Source organism: Athene cunicularia (assembly GCF_003259725.1).
Source record: "Athene cunicularia isolate RWA chromosome 11 unlocalized genomic scaffold, athCun1 chr11_part1, whole genome shotgun sequence".
In the NCBI taxonomy this organism is placed as follows: domain Eukaryota; kingdom Metazoa; phylum Chordata; class Aves; order Strigiformes; family Strigidae; genus Athene; species Athene cunicularia.
In genome coordinates this window covers 9,674,572-9,690,235 of record NW_020799113.1, presented here as the reverse complement: position 1 = coordinate 9,690,235, position 15,664 = coordinate 9,674,572, and the positions used below count along the sequence as shown (strand labels likewise).

Here is a 15,664-nt window from a genome sequence, read left to right as displayed (position 1 = left end):
AACCAAAAGTGTGGTAGGCCTACAGAGTGGTGCCAAACATATTATATCTTGCTGTGTTGGGTCAAGAACATGACTCTTCAGTGGACCATCTTCAATCCAATCAGCAAAAAAGACACTTGGGCACTATGAGAACTCAGTCATTCAGCTAGGTCCAACCCAATGACAGTATCTCCACTGGAGACTCTTTGCTTTCAAAAGAAAATGTGTTTGCTCTATCTTTAAAAGATTTTAGAAGATATCTTAGTCATGACTTTGGCCTTAAATTCTCATCAAGCATTTTTTCTTTCTTTGAAATAACTGCTGTCTGGGACTATCCCTCGAACCAGACCAACTTTAGAAAGAAGAATCTAAACAAACCCTCTAACACGCTGAAAGGTCTAACACCAAACAGATGGGATGCCATTACTAAAAGGCCGGTCCTTAAAATCTATCATCATTATAAAAAGCTTGGACATTGTTAAACCTGGGATGCTGTGTGCCCAGCTGGATTAATTAATACCCACTACTCATTGACCTTTCACTGAGAATGTGGACAATCATTCCCCCAAAGACAGATGATTCTCTCACTTGCCTTACATTGCTGATGCATACAAAGCCTTTTGATGCAAAGGGAAGAAAAAACCCTAAGTGTACAATCCCAGCTCATGTGATGTTTTCTTCTATATTAAAGCAAATTTTATAGTGTATTCCAAAAAACTGTGCATCACTAAGATCTCAGTGCAAAATTCAGAACACGGGCTCATCGGTCACATAGAGTCACTCAGTAACATGCCAGATTCTCCACGGATATACATGCATGCAGCTCTGCTGGCTACATCAAAATTCACTGAGACGTGCTGAATTTTCTTCAGTGCAAATCATGACCAGTGTTTTACAGAACGTTCAACTTTTCACATGTACTTCTTATTCCTGTTCTGTTTGAGCACTGTTACACAGTTTACTGTATCTGTTGTGTTAGACAGGAAATAATCTGTTGAACTTCTTACCACATGGAGTCTTTAAAGTGCTGTTCTTCAGTAAACTGCAGTGGTTATCTAGCAGCACACACCGAAGGGTGAAAAAGGAACCTATCCAAGTCAAGCTGCAGGAGACACATAAATTGGAATTAGACCAGGACACCAGGGCTAATTTCCACTATCCTATAATAAGTACACAAGAACTTTAATGACCACAAATGGTCAAAATCCCAGTGTCATGTCTTATCCGACTGAATGCTGACAGCTCCAGCAAAGCTCCATTAACACCACGCTTGCGAACACAGCATTGACTCTGAAGGCAGAGTGCTGTCCACCAGAAAAAGGAAAGGAAAATCTGTGTTTTCTTTTGTTGCCTTTCCTAAACAGTGATTTATTTCCTATGACCCTGAACCTGAAATAACAGGCTAAACAGATAGGCTATGAACAAAGGCATTGAACCAGCAAAGAACAGAGCACATGCTTAATTTTAAGTATCATAGTAGCTACACCGATCTCAAAAAAAGAGTGGCTATGATAGAAAATACATAAATGCTACTTACTTTATTTATACTTCCCCAGCTTCCACTCATTTATGGCTCAAGGATTTTCTGATCCAGAGCTGGCATGTTTTTGTTTAACAGCTTTGGATGGATTCTCCTTCCATGAACTTTTTTGGTTTGCTTTTGAATCTATGTCAACTTTCAGCATCCTTAAAGACCTCTGACATGGAGTTCCACAACTTATTTAATGTCTCAGTGTGAAAAAAAAAAAAAAGTTTCACTTGCTTTGAACTGGCCTATTAGTTTCACTTGATGCTCAGTTCTTGCATGTGAAGAAGGTACAGTCATTTTCCACTTCCCTTTTTCATGTCATTCCCAGTCCTGTAGATCTCTATCAAATTCTTTGATAGTTGATTCTTCTCCTGGCTGAAGATCATAATATTTCTTTTATCACATGGAAGTTGCTCCATAAGTCTGATCACCTTTATCACTCTTCACATATCCACTCTGAAAGGGGAGCATGACAATTACTCACAGCAGTGAAGAAGCAGAGTGTACCAGGACGCTACATAGACAGAGTCATGTTTTCCAATTTCTCTGCTATTTCTTTCCTAATAATTCCTAATTCAGTTGTGGTTGGGGTTTTTTTTTTGTGTGTGTGTGTGGTTTTTTTTTTCTTGTATTTTTCTGACCACTGCTGGGCACTAGCTGACAAATTCAGCTGAAGTCAATAGGATTGGGAACAGCTCAACTTCAGTTATTTAACAAAATACATTGTCAGATCATGACAACAACCAACAGTGATGAAGTCACCATATGACAGAAAGCCATAGATATGTGATTTTTAACCTGTCCAGCTTGGCTTTTGAGACATTATTGCCCTTGCCACATGCAGCATGACATCAAATTCTTCTATTTGTCCACAGATGAGTTGCCAAGTAGTTCTTTCTGCATTTTCTGTAGCAAATAAACAGTAGCTCAAAAGCATTTGTGTCTCCCAGAAAAGCTTGGCGAAGAGTCAAGTTTGCTCTTACCTAGAGAAACTGGGGCTAAAACTGCTTACCATGAACAAAGACAAAACCTATGGGGACCCTGATGTAACTAAAATAAGTCCATCTCCTCTCCAGACAAATACACAAAATCTTTAGCAATGGCTGATTTAACTTAACTCAAAAGATTAGAGGAATTCTGAAACTGACTGAAAACTGCCACCAAGGGGTTTAATCTCCATTTCACTTTTCTGGGTTTTAGTTTCTCCCACCAGCAGGCAAAAACACCAGAAGCAATGAAAATTTCACAAAAAAGCCCTGACACTTAGTCCACAGCTTCTTATGTCTCTATCAGTAATAGAGTTCTACCAGCTGAATTGCAGCATTGTCTGATTGTCTAATGCTCTATTAGAGGTAAGATCTCAGATATTCTAAAAACCACCTGGGAGGGAAATACATGTGTTACAGAGAATATAACCTGACTACAACAGAACTTGTTCTGTGCTCATCAATGTCAAAATCACCTGTAAAATCCTTACAATTGGAAGGGGTTTCTGAGAAGGAAAGACTGAAGATCACATTCGGTTCCTCAGAATCAAGACTAGATTTTAAGCACTGAAGAAATAAACAGATTCAGAATTCAACAAGACAGAAAAAAACCTGGCAGCATGGCTTCCGTAATCCAAATAATGAAATAATAAAACCCAAAGTGCTCTAGTAATGAATAAAAAAAATTGTTCAATGAACTACCATCTTCCCTTTTTTTCAGATTCATTTGTAGTCCATAAGCATTTGCTTGTCAACAGCACCATGAAAAGACCAATTAAGACTGGGCAGAGAAAGAAGGCGGCAGGTCTTTTAAATACTCAGGGAGGTAACAGTCATATGCTGCAGTCAAATCCCATTTGGAAGCTATTCACAAGAATAAAGGTAAAGGCTAGATATTCCGTATATATATATTTATAGAATATTGAGATATAGACATAAAATACAAAACAAAAAGGCTGACAATATTCAGGACAGATGGCTGGCTTCTACATTTTTGCCAGGATATGGCTTCCTCTCTTCAATTATGACTAGATTTGTCAAGTTCTCATTATGTATTGATATGAAATTGTTACATCCAATCACATAACCAAAACTATGCTACTAATAAGCAAAAATTACATTAAATAACGACAACTATTCCTTCTAGAAAGCTTTATGTATCTCTACATGTATTTTCTGAAAATCAGTCAGAGGAGTAGGGTAGGAATGTGTATTTCTACACATGCATAATATATGCACTACACACTCAGCCTTGTTTTCAGAAGAGACAAATTATGATAGAAATAAAAAGAGATTGTAAGTAAAAAATAATATAAAATTATTCCAAAGACAAAATGCAAACATACACACCATGCAGTTTCAGTAATAAATTGGAAATTACATGACATATGACAAATAGTATAATTCTTTGGGCTAATTCCACTGACAGCCTCTCCTTCTATTGATTATGTAGAAGTCTAGATAGCAAGTACTATTTTCTTTTTTTTCATGCTATATAAGAGCAGTAACTACAGAAGTCCTCAAAATGGAGCTAATCCTTCTCTCACAGTTAAATTATTTTGTATCTTAGCAGAAACATATTTAGGCAACAGTAGGGCAGCTTTGAAAAATCCATGAAGAAACACATAATTGGAGCACAAATAAATTACTTTGGTGTAGGGACTACCACACGAGAACTGAAAAGGTGTAAGATTTTCTGAAGCTAAGTCACAAAAGTGACTAGAAGGCATGAGTATATAGTTAACATTTCCATGTGAATTTTGTCCTGTGTTGTATCAGGAAATCAGATGATGGGATTTTTTAATTCTGTGTTTTACTGCCATTCTTCATATTCGATTGCACCATCTGGTTGGCAATTTGCCTATATGTCCTTCCTGCTTTCTCAGAAAATAAGTGTGGATGTGCTTAGGAAAGAAATGGGAGACATTGTCACTTAAAGAGTTGCCTGCCTGAACCATTTTAATCCTGCTCTAATTCTTGTCCTTTTTCTTCTGTTCTATCATCACGTTTCTTACTTTTGAGCATCTCTGTGACCATGTACTGGTTTATTTTCAGTAGCGGTGATATCAAATTTCAAGTAGCTTTTTAAAGAAATGTTTATATATATTCCCTCCGCAAACGAAGGGGGTTTGGGGTTGGTTTATGTTTTATTTAAGATGCACTGCACTTCTGTGTTTTAGTACATGTTGGTGTATCCAGACCCATGCTTCTTCCCCTCTCTTTCTCTCCCTTTTTTGCATTTCATAAGTCCATGTTTTAGGAACTTATTTTCCACACGCTTCATTTTTGTGTTATTTATAATGTCTCAGAAACACTAGCTGTTCAATATAAGGGCAACATACTGATAATGAACACAGACATTCAGGGTTTTTTACGTCTTTCTATATATCATAAAAAGGTATCACCAAAATAGTGGCACTGCTTCCACTAATGCATTCCCTTTAACTATGATACAGCCACGAGACATCACAGGAGGGCTTTGTACAACTTAGGACCTCACACTAGGGCTATCTGTACCTGAAGCAAATCTAGCTCACGTTTCATAGTTCTCTCTAACAAACCTGGGGAGAGCCCTTGTCTAAGGCTTGCCATATTAGAGGCAATAACATTGTCTAACTATATCAAAGACAAACAGGAGATACCCAGGACTCCCACCTTCTAGAGAGTAAACATAATTGGGATAATGAAAGGTACATCGTGTACGTATTTGTTGCCAACTGCGTGGGTCATGTGGGCAAATAAACCTGTTCTACCATAAGTCAAGAGCACCGGAGGACTTTGTTCTCAGAAACCACAGAACACTGCTGATGAACATATTTATGAAGACCCAGATGCATAGATTTTGCTGACATATCTGTATTTTCTTACCCAGTAACTGCACATCTGGAAAGACTTCTCCAAACCAGCAAGAAGCTGTTTAAAGGCTTAACGTTAAATCCAGAAGAAGTCTTAGATAGGAGACAAGCATTGATACAAAATTCAGATCCATAGTTTATGGGCTATGACTGCCAACATCATAGCCATCGATGGTTCTTTCACAGAGAGCTCCTTACGTACCTAAGGGTTTACTTTTGGGAACGCCTAGAAGCACTCACTTTTCACAGTGCTGATAAACCCAGTTCTCGGGTCAGACCTTAATCCTCGCTGGATCCACAAGTATTCCTCTGCCTACCTCATTGTCTGTGGCACAAGTTCATCACCTGTCTAATTGGGTTCCTTACAAAATACATAGTTGGAAGATGGAATGATAGCATACCATTGTGTTTTGAGCTCCTAAAAGAGATATCTGAGGTATCCCTACCTTAGTGACTAACTAGTACCCGCTATCCCTTTTGTATACATTGATCAACATACCACCCTTCTCCCTGCAGCCTCCATTTCTTTCCACCTTCTCTTCAAGTATTACAATAAAAATTACAACCCACAAGTCATAAATAAAACCTCTTCATTCTGTTTAGATAACTGGAAGAACATGATGCCCTGTGAGCAGTGCAATTTATGAAGCTGTCTTCAGTATCCCTGAGACTCATACACCTCAGCAAAGCTAGGTTTTTTTTCCCTTTCCTGACAAATATCTCCTTTGACCTCAGCTTTACACCTAACACTTTTACGTCTATGCATGTCTCCCAATCTCACTTCTCTCCTGTAGAACCAAACTCTGCCATTATTCTCTAACTGCTGGCGGGTTCAGAGGCAGTCTCTTCTCATTTCTGAGCTATTTATGAGTTAATTGGGTGCCACAATGTTTGCTGAGTATTTTTCGAAATGGTTCTTTGTTACCATGACATAAATAATCCTGACAATTGGCAATTTTTTATGGGAAATGCCCCTTGTTTTCCATTAGGAGGCTTTTGGTTATGTCAAAGCAGTGCAACTAGCAACAACAGATATGTTGAACACTGGTTTGTACAGTTATGCCTGTGAAAGCTCTTGCAATACTGGAGGAATGTCAGTATTTTCAACAAGATGCAACGTATATAGTTATATACTCAGAGATTATAAAATAGAGAATCCTTAAAAACCTTCTGAGTACAAAACATCAGTTTTCATCATTAAAAACACAAGTATTTACCATAGTTAAGATACCCGTAGTGTCTTAAATAGAACCATTATTCTACATTCCAACCATTGAGACAGACTGCAGTCTCCAATATGCCAGAGCACTGTAACTGTTAGTAAATGATGACTTTTTAATGGGAAACCCTGTACATGTTAAAAATATGGTACTCTCACTAATCCTATGTAACTAAAGATATCTTATGCAGATCATGAAGATTTAGAAACCTCTGAAAAACAGATGTGCCAAGCAACCCACTAAAAGCAAGCATATATTGAATTTATTTATTAATTTATACAGTGCCCATCTCAAAGCAGAGTCTGGAATCCTGTACAGAATAAACAAAAATTAAACCAAACTGGGCTCAGAGCCAAGAGAAATCAGCCGTACCCATAAAAGTGGGGGAGGGTGAGAGAAAATTATTCCAAAGAGATATATACAAGTCCCCAGACACTGTGCTATCTTAGTGGACATATCACAATATCAATACCAGAAGTAACAGAATTACAATTTACAGCAAGGATAGAAATATTCAAGGAAAAAAGAAGAGAGAGCAATTATGACAGAGTTAATTTACAGCTATTGAAAAGCCACAGTACAGATGCAACTACGGTGGAGGAAATACAAACTGTGTGAATTCTGAATGAAGAGTGAGTATTTATATTCTGTCACGCAACATTTGTAAGATTTCAGCTCTGACTATCGATCACATTGTATTATATTCTTTGTTTGTAATATGTAAACAATAAGAAAACATTGCAAATACGGTGTGAGGGCTTTCTGGTGGGTATTCCCTCAAATATATGAACTCTTATTCTATTACTGTCCTCCTCCCTATATTTTATTTATAACACATCAGGGTTTTTAGTCCTGTTTAAAATTTTGATGACTTAGATGAATAATGATGAGGTAGCTGCCTAAATACAGAGCTACTACGAAGAAAAGCCTCTGAGATCTAGAGAGAGAGGACAACGAAGAAGCACATTTTATTTTATTTTCAAAAGGCATAAAGAGCAGGCCACACAATTAAAATGACTTTTGGCTGTGTATCCTCTCCTGATTTTGATTCTTTTTTCATTATTATGTTATTTTACCCATACCACCAGGGGTGAGCTTTACAACCATTTTCCTGACATTCTCTCTCCCAGGACAACCCAGTATCAGCCCTGCTTGTGACACATGGAATTTTACATGTTTATTCACTGAAGACTTTCAGTTACTTCCCTGCTCTCCAACTCACCTGCTCAGTTTTTCAGAGTCTGCCAAAATAATCCTCTCCCTATAAAACTAATGAAAACTTTAGCAACAGGTTTAGATTCCCTTACCATGGAACAAAATTTCAAAGCCAGATTTAACACCCAAATCCCAGTCACAGAATATCATAAAACTTTTTCTTCATCACTTAGTGGTTTTGAACTATTTAGGTGAAGGTTTACTGAATGAGAGTAGTACAGAAATACTACAAAAATATCAGTGCTACTGATGCCGAGCCCTAGAGAAAATGTAAACACAGCTGAGAACATGAAGAAAGGTATATGCTACAAGTAGTTGCAAAGCATGGATAGTAATCGATAATGTGTGAGCCTAACTCAATTAATTCATTTTACATTGCATATAATATTAATACACTGAGAAACACTATTCTGGAAAAAACAAAATTGCTCAAAATACATCATTTTTAAAATATAATTTTCAATGTTTTTCCAATTCACGTAGCGTTTTGAAAATTGCTAGCTAATTCTGTAACAATATGACTAGTTTAATTAATCTCTTACAAATATAAAGGAACATGCCATCCCAGCTTTCTTCTTAATAATTATTATAAAAATTTATTTCAAATTAGTAGATTAAGTTAAAATCCTTGACACTATTGCACAGAGGCCTCACAATTAACATAATATCTGGTTTGAAATATTTATATCTATATCTAAATATTTATTTTGAAGACTAAGTTTGTTTCCTTAATGACACATTAAGTTTTTAGGGGAGGAAGCTTCCCCTCATGCCTCTCCAGGTAGGTTTCTGCACATCCAGGACCATATAGAAGTATTCATATGCACGCACAAAGCATTTTTCCAGGGAAAGTTTAGCAGAACAAGTCTTTAACTCCTATGATTAAAAAACATTTTCCCTTTCATTTTACTAGAAATTTCTTATTGATTTAGGTCATAGCTGAATCTGAGTCAGCTTTATCAGAGATGAAGCTGTTCATACTTCTAATTATATCACAGTTTTAATTTGATCTTTACTGTACATAACTACAATAGATCAGAATACAATTTTCTCTCCCAGGTGTCTGTCTCCAGATGATTACTAATTTCTGAAAGTTTCAGCCACAACAGCTCATTTCAAACACATGGCAGGGATAATACAGGATGCTTTGCTAGGGTTACTAAATTCTGGCAACTCATTCCTTTAAAAGCTTTTGTCCTCCCTAACTTGAGGGCAAAACCGTAAAAAACAGAGGCAGGGAGGAAAGTCCAGAACTGGAGGGGAAAAAAAACCAACAAAACAAACCACAAAAACCCCAAAAGATACCAAACATTCTCCAATACTTAGTAGCAACTTACAGAGCTATAGTACAGAGCTCCAGCAACGCTCTCACAGAATCGTGGGATCACTCAGTTTGAAAGTGACCTGGGTGGGTCTCCAGTCCAATCTCTTGCTCAAAGCAGGGCTGCACGCCAAAACCCAGAATTCAGATCGGGTTTCTAAAGGTTTTGTCCACCTGGGTCTTGAAAACCTCCAAAAACTGGAGAGTGCACAACCTCCGCGGACCTCTGTCCCAAAGCTTAATTACCCTCTTCGTGAATTTATTTTTCCTTGTATCCAAGCAGATCCTCAACAGTTCCAATCTAAGCATTACCTTTGTCCTGCCACTGCAGACCTCAGTATGTTCTTGGTTACCTCCTGTTTTGTCTTCGACAGTTTGAAAACAATGCCAAGATCAGACAAGCTGCTGTGAAGAAAATTAAACTGGATTACTACAGAGAGCAGGAATTAGATGAGATGAAGTGCAGGGAGAGCACTCTGGTAAACAGCTAGGATGGAAACAGGGTGAATGAACATGTGAATTGGGACTCACAGACAAATTCTTATTTGTCCCAGAAACTATGGGCTACACATGCACATTCATAGGTGGATAGTCTGAGCGCCGTGTCTCATCCTGGCAAGGAAAAACAGTGGAAAGGTTGGATTTAATCGGATATGTGCCTCAACTTCTTGTATTAAACATCAGAGATACCAGCAGTTCCTCATTCCACGGAAATACTGGGATAAATGAGCATTTGTGATGCATGACCAACACCACGGAAAAGTTCAAAAAAGGATGAATGTATTGAAAGCAGAATGTGAATAGAGTACCGAAAACATGGCCTGAGATCACCCCTTAACCAAGGAAGGCAAAAAGAATAAATAACTTCTCACACAACAATATTTATTTTTACATGCTAAAGGAAGTTTAGTCCCACAGAAAGAGTGCTCTGATCATGTAGTTAGCCCTGTGTCACTGTAAATCCATACAGGGGACACAATTTAAGGCTACTGACTTAATTCTTACCTTTATTGGGTATTTACTAACTTTATAGTAACTAACTTTGCAACTTCAAGATATTATTTTAATGCAGTTTTCTGTATGTAATAATAAAGCATATACTTTGACTGATTTTGATGCAAGAGAACAACTGATCAATTAGAAGCACACAGTCATGAAAAGCCAATGGCATCCTAGCTGTGATGACTGCTGTGGTATTTGCCATGGTTTACAGGCCTGAATTGCTATTTATTAATATTAATTTCCCCATGTGCAACCATTTTTTTTTTTTCCAGGCACTTCCTGCGGCCAGCTATTTTACAAGTAGCTGAAACCTGTTTTCATGTGGAGCCTGTTCAAAATCTCATTACTGACAATGGGAACAGTTCAACTGATGTGGATTGAAATCTATGTATTGTACAAGAATGTTCCGTATTTCCAAATGCATAAGCTACAACTCAGATAGGTACTTAGGTATGTGCATACTAATTGCATCCTAATAGTCCTTTTGGTATCACTGGGATTACCAGTGTTCTTGAAATGAATCATAAACATACCTATAACGCCAGGAGCTCACACTAAACTTAAAGAGAAAGGAAAGATCAGGAATATCATAAGCAGTGGGTGTGTTACTACCTTACAGGCAATGCAAACTGAAGGAGGCAAAGAGTATTACTAAATGGTATCTTCAAGATGCACATAAAGCCTACAGAAAGTTTTTCATTTCCTTTTTCTCCCAAGGTTCAACAAGAATTTTTGTGCTTCTAGACCTTGCAGCTTAGTGGCCCGTGGGGATCTTGCCTTTTAAGCAATATACTGAGAACAATTCAGTATCAGATTATGCTCCTAAATGAAGTTTAAAGCACTGGGATAGAAGATATGAGATTTGGCTGTTGCTTAATTGGTACAGAAGAATAGCACATCATTTAACTCATGTTCTTTACTAGATGATATCATGGGAAAGTGAGTTCTAGTTTATGCAGCAGCACATGCATAAACACAGCTGAATTCATTTTGACCAGTGAAGTAGCGAATGTGTCAATATAATCCAGCGTATAACTGTTGGGACCAAGCCTGCAAAACCTCATTCATGTGAATAATCCCACCAATACAGAGTCTAGATTAAAGGATACACATAAAACCCGGCAGATTTTGGGGTTTAAGCTCATCGTTTTAGAGACATAATGTTCATATAAACATCCAAACTTCTGAGGCACTCAGTAGAATCAAAGCACAAGACTCTTAGGGCCTGACCACTAACATGCTGGCAACATGACCTTCTCCATAAAGCAATCAAACCCTTTTTCAGAATTATATGATCATCCCTGTGCAAACCCCAGTTTCTTAAAATTTTCAAAAGCTTTCTAGCTTTTGATTTACTACTTTTCTGAGGTTTATCAACTGCTTGTAGTTTCTTGGCGCACTCCCAAACTCATCTGGGTAGTAGCATGAACCCAGTGATCTTCGCATCTAGAATTCTATCTTAAAAAGCCAAATACTTTCTTACTGTCACGATCAGTTCAAGCCTTCAGTACACAAAATTGTTCTCTCCCTCAGTGTACACACACACGGAGAAATAACTGTTCTCTCAACAGAGCACACACACAGATGACCCGATTGCATTTCGTTTGCTGTGTCACACTTAACTTCACTGTGTTAAAATCAGTGTTTCCTATATACAACGGTAATTGGAAATGGCCTTCAACAGCCTCTCAAGAACACAATTATATTATATAATGATATCCAGGAATTAGACACCATATCACCTTGTTTATCCATAAGTAACAGGGTGCGATAAAAGAGAAAACCTGATCCTAGCTAATGCCTTTCTGACCACTAAAATTCACTAAATGGATGATCCTAACTGCTTCCTAGCACTCCTCAAATATCATATTCACAAAACTTTCCTCTTATAATCTATATAGATAGCCCTATTTTAAAATAAAATCCATCTGCATATGCTTCAGGCCTTACTTTAATTAAATTCTACCCTTGTTGTAGATAGGGCCACACAGAAACCATGGAAGTGACATTATAGACCAGGATTTTCACTTATGTAAAATGCTGTTTTAATGAAAAACTGACATTTTGCTAAAGTAATCAACCTTGAATTTATTGATAAGTAAAACACTAATTTCTCCTTTGCCAAACCCTGGGGATTGCACAGCTGTTTAATCTTGCATAAGTTTTCGCTGAACTTTTAGATGATTCAGAGTAACCACAAACCTTATTTAACACAGGACACATCTTTATTGTCTCACCTTTCTGTTAGACTCTATTTAGGGGCCAAAAGAAAAAAGGTTTCCCATCCCTAAATGCAAAGGTTATTTGTAACTAAAATCCAAGCTAAAAGGCACGATAAACATGAATTTATTAATTGATTTAACTGACAGAGAAACTAAGTATCTTGAGGTTTCCCAATTCTCATGACATCTCCTGTGCCCAGTATTCAGTTACCCAAACAAGCTGACCATAAATTGCAGTTTGTACTAGTGGAGCACAGTCACAGAAGCACCAGTTTTCATGAAGACAGATCATGTTAGTATATCCACTGCCCCAGTCATTTTGCTACTTAACCTGTTTTTCCTTGCAAGGGTGAAGTCTGCTACTCTCCCATGCCTCGAGCACACTTGGAACTACAGCTCTGCAGCATAATGAACGTGCCCGCCTCTGCCAAGGTTCGGAAAACGTTTGGGCACAGGTGTCGGTTCCTTGCCATCCTCCAGGGCCAATAAACAGAATCTCTACAATGTAAAATGAGACAATACATTCACAAAGTCATTATGTTTTCCCAGAACTTGCTAAACTCCAAAATAAATGCATTTCAAGCCTTGTAACAGCCCCATATTCATAAGGCTTATTACTGTTTTTAATTTTGCTTGCTGCTTATTTACTGTTTACTCTCTTGCTTTACTGCCCTGGTGAAATTGTTGTTAATTGATACCCCAAATGGTAAGAGACCAAAAGAAGGAACTCAGTTGCAGAAATACTTGGTCCCTAACTAATCCTGCCATAGACTCATTGCTGCCAATATGGCACCACATTAAAAAGGTTAAAAGAACGTCTTCCAAATTTCTGTATCCTCTTTAATCTCTCTTGTCAATCTTTTAAAGTGGCTTTTTGGCAGTGAAAGTAGCCATCTCTATCCTGTGACAAAATACTTTTGACAGAAGACATGACCTTACAAGCAAAATTGAGATGTCTCTCTAATGACTGCAGCTGTCTTAGCATGATTTTCATAGAAACAAAGTCCCTCTGAAGAATGAGCAATGCTACAACTTTTCCCTACACAGGATTACGAGCAGCCTCTCACACGTTAGCTTTCCAGGGACCCCTTCCCCATGATTCTTTAGCAACTTTTGAATAGCATTCCCCAGGGATACACAGTCCCACTCCCCACATGTGGCACAGTCACTTCTCCTGCTTTTGTTGTTGTTAACGTATCGTATTCTATTTACATTGAAAGCAAATCTCTGCTGTCTGTTGAAAATCCCACTGAATATCCCTCAGGCTGCTTGCTTACCCCAGTGCCACCTGTACCTGCCTCCACTGATAACGGTACCAGCTTACATCCATCCGGCTGCATGGATGCCAGCTTTGCTCCATCTCAGAACACTTCAACAAACCCAGCCTGTTCCATGCATGATTTCATGAGGTTGAACCCCCGTATCTTTTGATGGTTTAAAAACTGCTTGTCTAGGCAAAGTTATCTGCAAATTCTCATAGGCTTTTGTGCATGTTGTATTGTGAATCTATGCTTTTAATGTTTGCACTCATTCTAGTTCAGACTCATTCTACTGCGCACTATTGCAAAAAACCTTCTATGACTGGCAAAATTAGGCAGTAAAACAAGTCCAATCAGCTGATAACAATAAAGAATGGTGCACAATTGTTCATTTCCTTAGCAAGAAAACAATCAATTTAGCAAAGCAACAAAATCAATGAAATATTCAGCTATTCCCCAGCCATTGCTTGCTTTCCCTTCTGAACTCTGAAGCCTTTCGCTCTGTGATGGCATAAATGACAACAGAAAGATTGGAAAGGATAGTCAGAGCGCTTCTTCACCTTTCTCTCAGAAGCAAGACCAGCAGAGAGGATTTCTAAGGATAAAGTCATACAAAAAACATACACTCTGCTGTTTCAAGGAAATTTTAAATTTAAACCTTACTGATAAGAAGAAATGGTGAATTTCTTCTGTAAACAGCACACAGTAGCTTGGGTTTTGATACTGTATTTATCCACAGAGCCCAGGAAAAACCCATCACTTTGCGCTCTACCTGGCAGCAATCCGATACTATTGGGGAACACACAGTACTTCGTATTGCATGTGAAATAATTATTGACTGCCAACTTATGACAATATTTTTAGCATCGTAACTAAAGACATTAAGTTGTAAGTTGCAAAACTGATTTTTTTTTTGCCTATCAGAGAAAAATGCCCTACCAAGCCCATAACATTATATATTTATTAGAGGCATGTGTAAGTGCTCACACACGGATTGTGTGTGTGAAGAAATCTACAGGACTAGTACACATTTAATACAATAAAAATCTCTGCATGATTTGTTAGATTGGTTCTTAAAATAGAGATATATCTATTGACATATATATATATATAACCACATACTTTTATTTGAGATGCCCTAGGTTTTTACATCCCAACATTCATCAGTTATCATTCATTCTGCACTACTATCATACCGTAATTATCAATCCTTACTTTTTATTGTTAATAGCTATTATGAATATAATTTAATACAACAGTAATTTATATCAACTTCAAATAAATGGAAGTCAACAGAATTTAACTATTCTGAAAATTTTCTTTTTGATGTAAATTAAGATTAAGGTTATATTTTTTTTTTTTTAAAAAAAAGTACACTGGTCATATTGCTACTAAAACTTTTTTTAAAGTTCTTTCACAATAATTTTCTTTCAAAAATCACATCTTTTAGTAATCTTCACTAGCAACTAAATACATTTTAATAATGACTCATTCCTAAGTATTAATATTGCATTCATTTTTTAAATTGTCCTTTAATTCTGTAGCTTTAAGTGAAAACTCTTTCAGCTTAGCTGACAAAAATACCAACCTCTTACAAGATTAACCCATTCCTTTGGAACTTTGCAAATCAGTGAAGTATATTACTTGAGAAATACAATACAGGGGCCTTTCACATGAGTAAGGCTTGCTATGTAAACTGATTGTTCACAGGGCTTAATCCTGCCTCCATTAAATCTTACAGAAGTTATTCATCGACTGCAGTGTGACTGTGATATTGGATCGCTAATAGCAGCTTTCTAAAAAAAATTTATTAAAAGGTTTGAGTATGAAAAACTTTTGAAATCCACATCAGTGTCTGTATATTGACAAAAATCACACACTACACTGCTAAGAGCAGTCTGATTGTGTGAGGCAGAGAATGTGATGCCTTTTAACAACACATTTTCGGTTATTACTATAAAATTGTAATTAGATAGTAAATTACAATGTTAATATTCACTTTGAACAAATAAGTGTTTGTAGTTGTAGAACTGGGCATTATTATGGTAGCACAGGGACCTATTCACCAAGTAAGACA

At 37.2% G+C, this 15,664-nt stretch overlaps 1 long non-coding RNA gene across 1 annotated transcript in view; it reads right to left on the bottom strand.

Moving 5' to 3' along the window:
- Positions 1–12,647: 12,647 nt before the first annotated feature.
- Positions 12,648–15,664, bottom strand: part of LOC113484246 — a 76,568-nt gene continuing 73,551 nt past the window's right edge. Inside the window, exon 4 of the long non-coding RNA XR_003399190.1 lies at positions 12,648–12,826. This is a non-coding gene — a long non-coding RNA (uncharacterized LOC113484246). The remainder of the gene's footprint in view (positions 12,827–15,664) is intronic.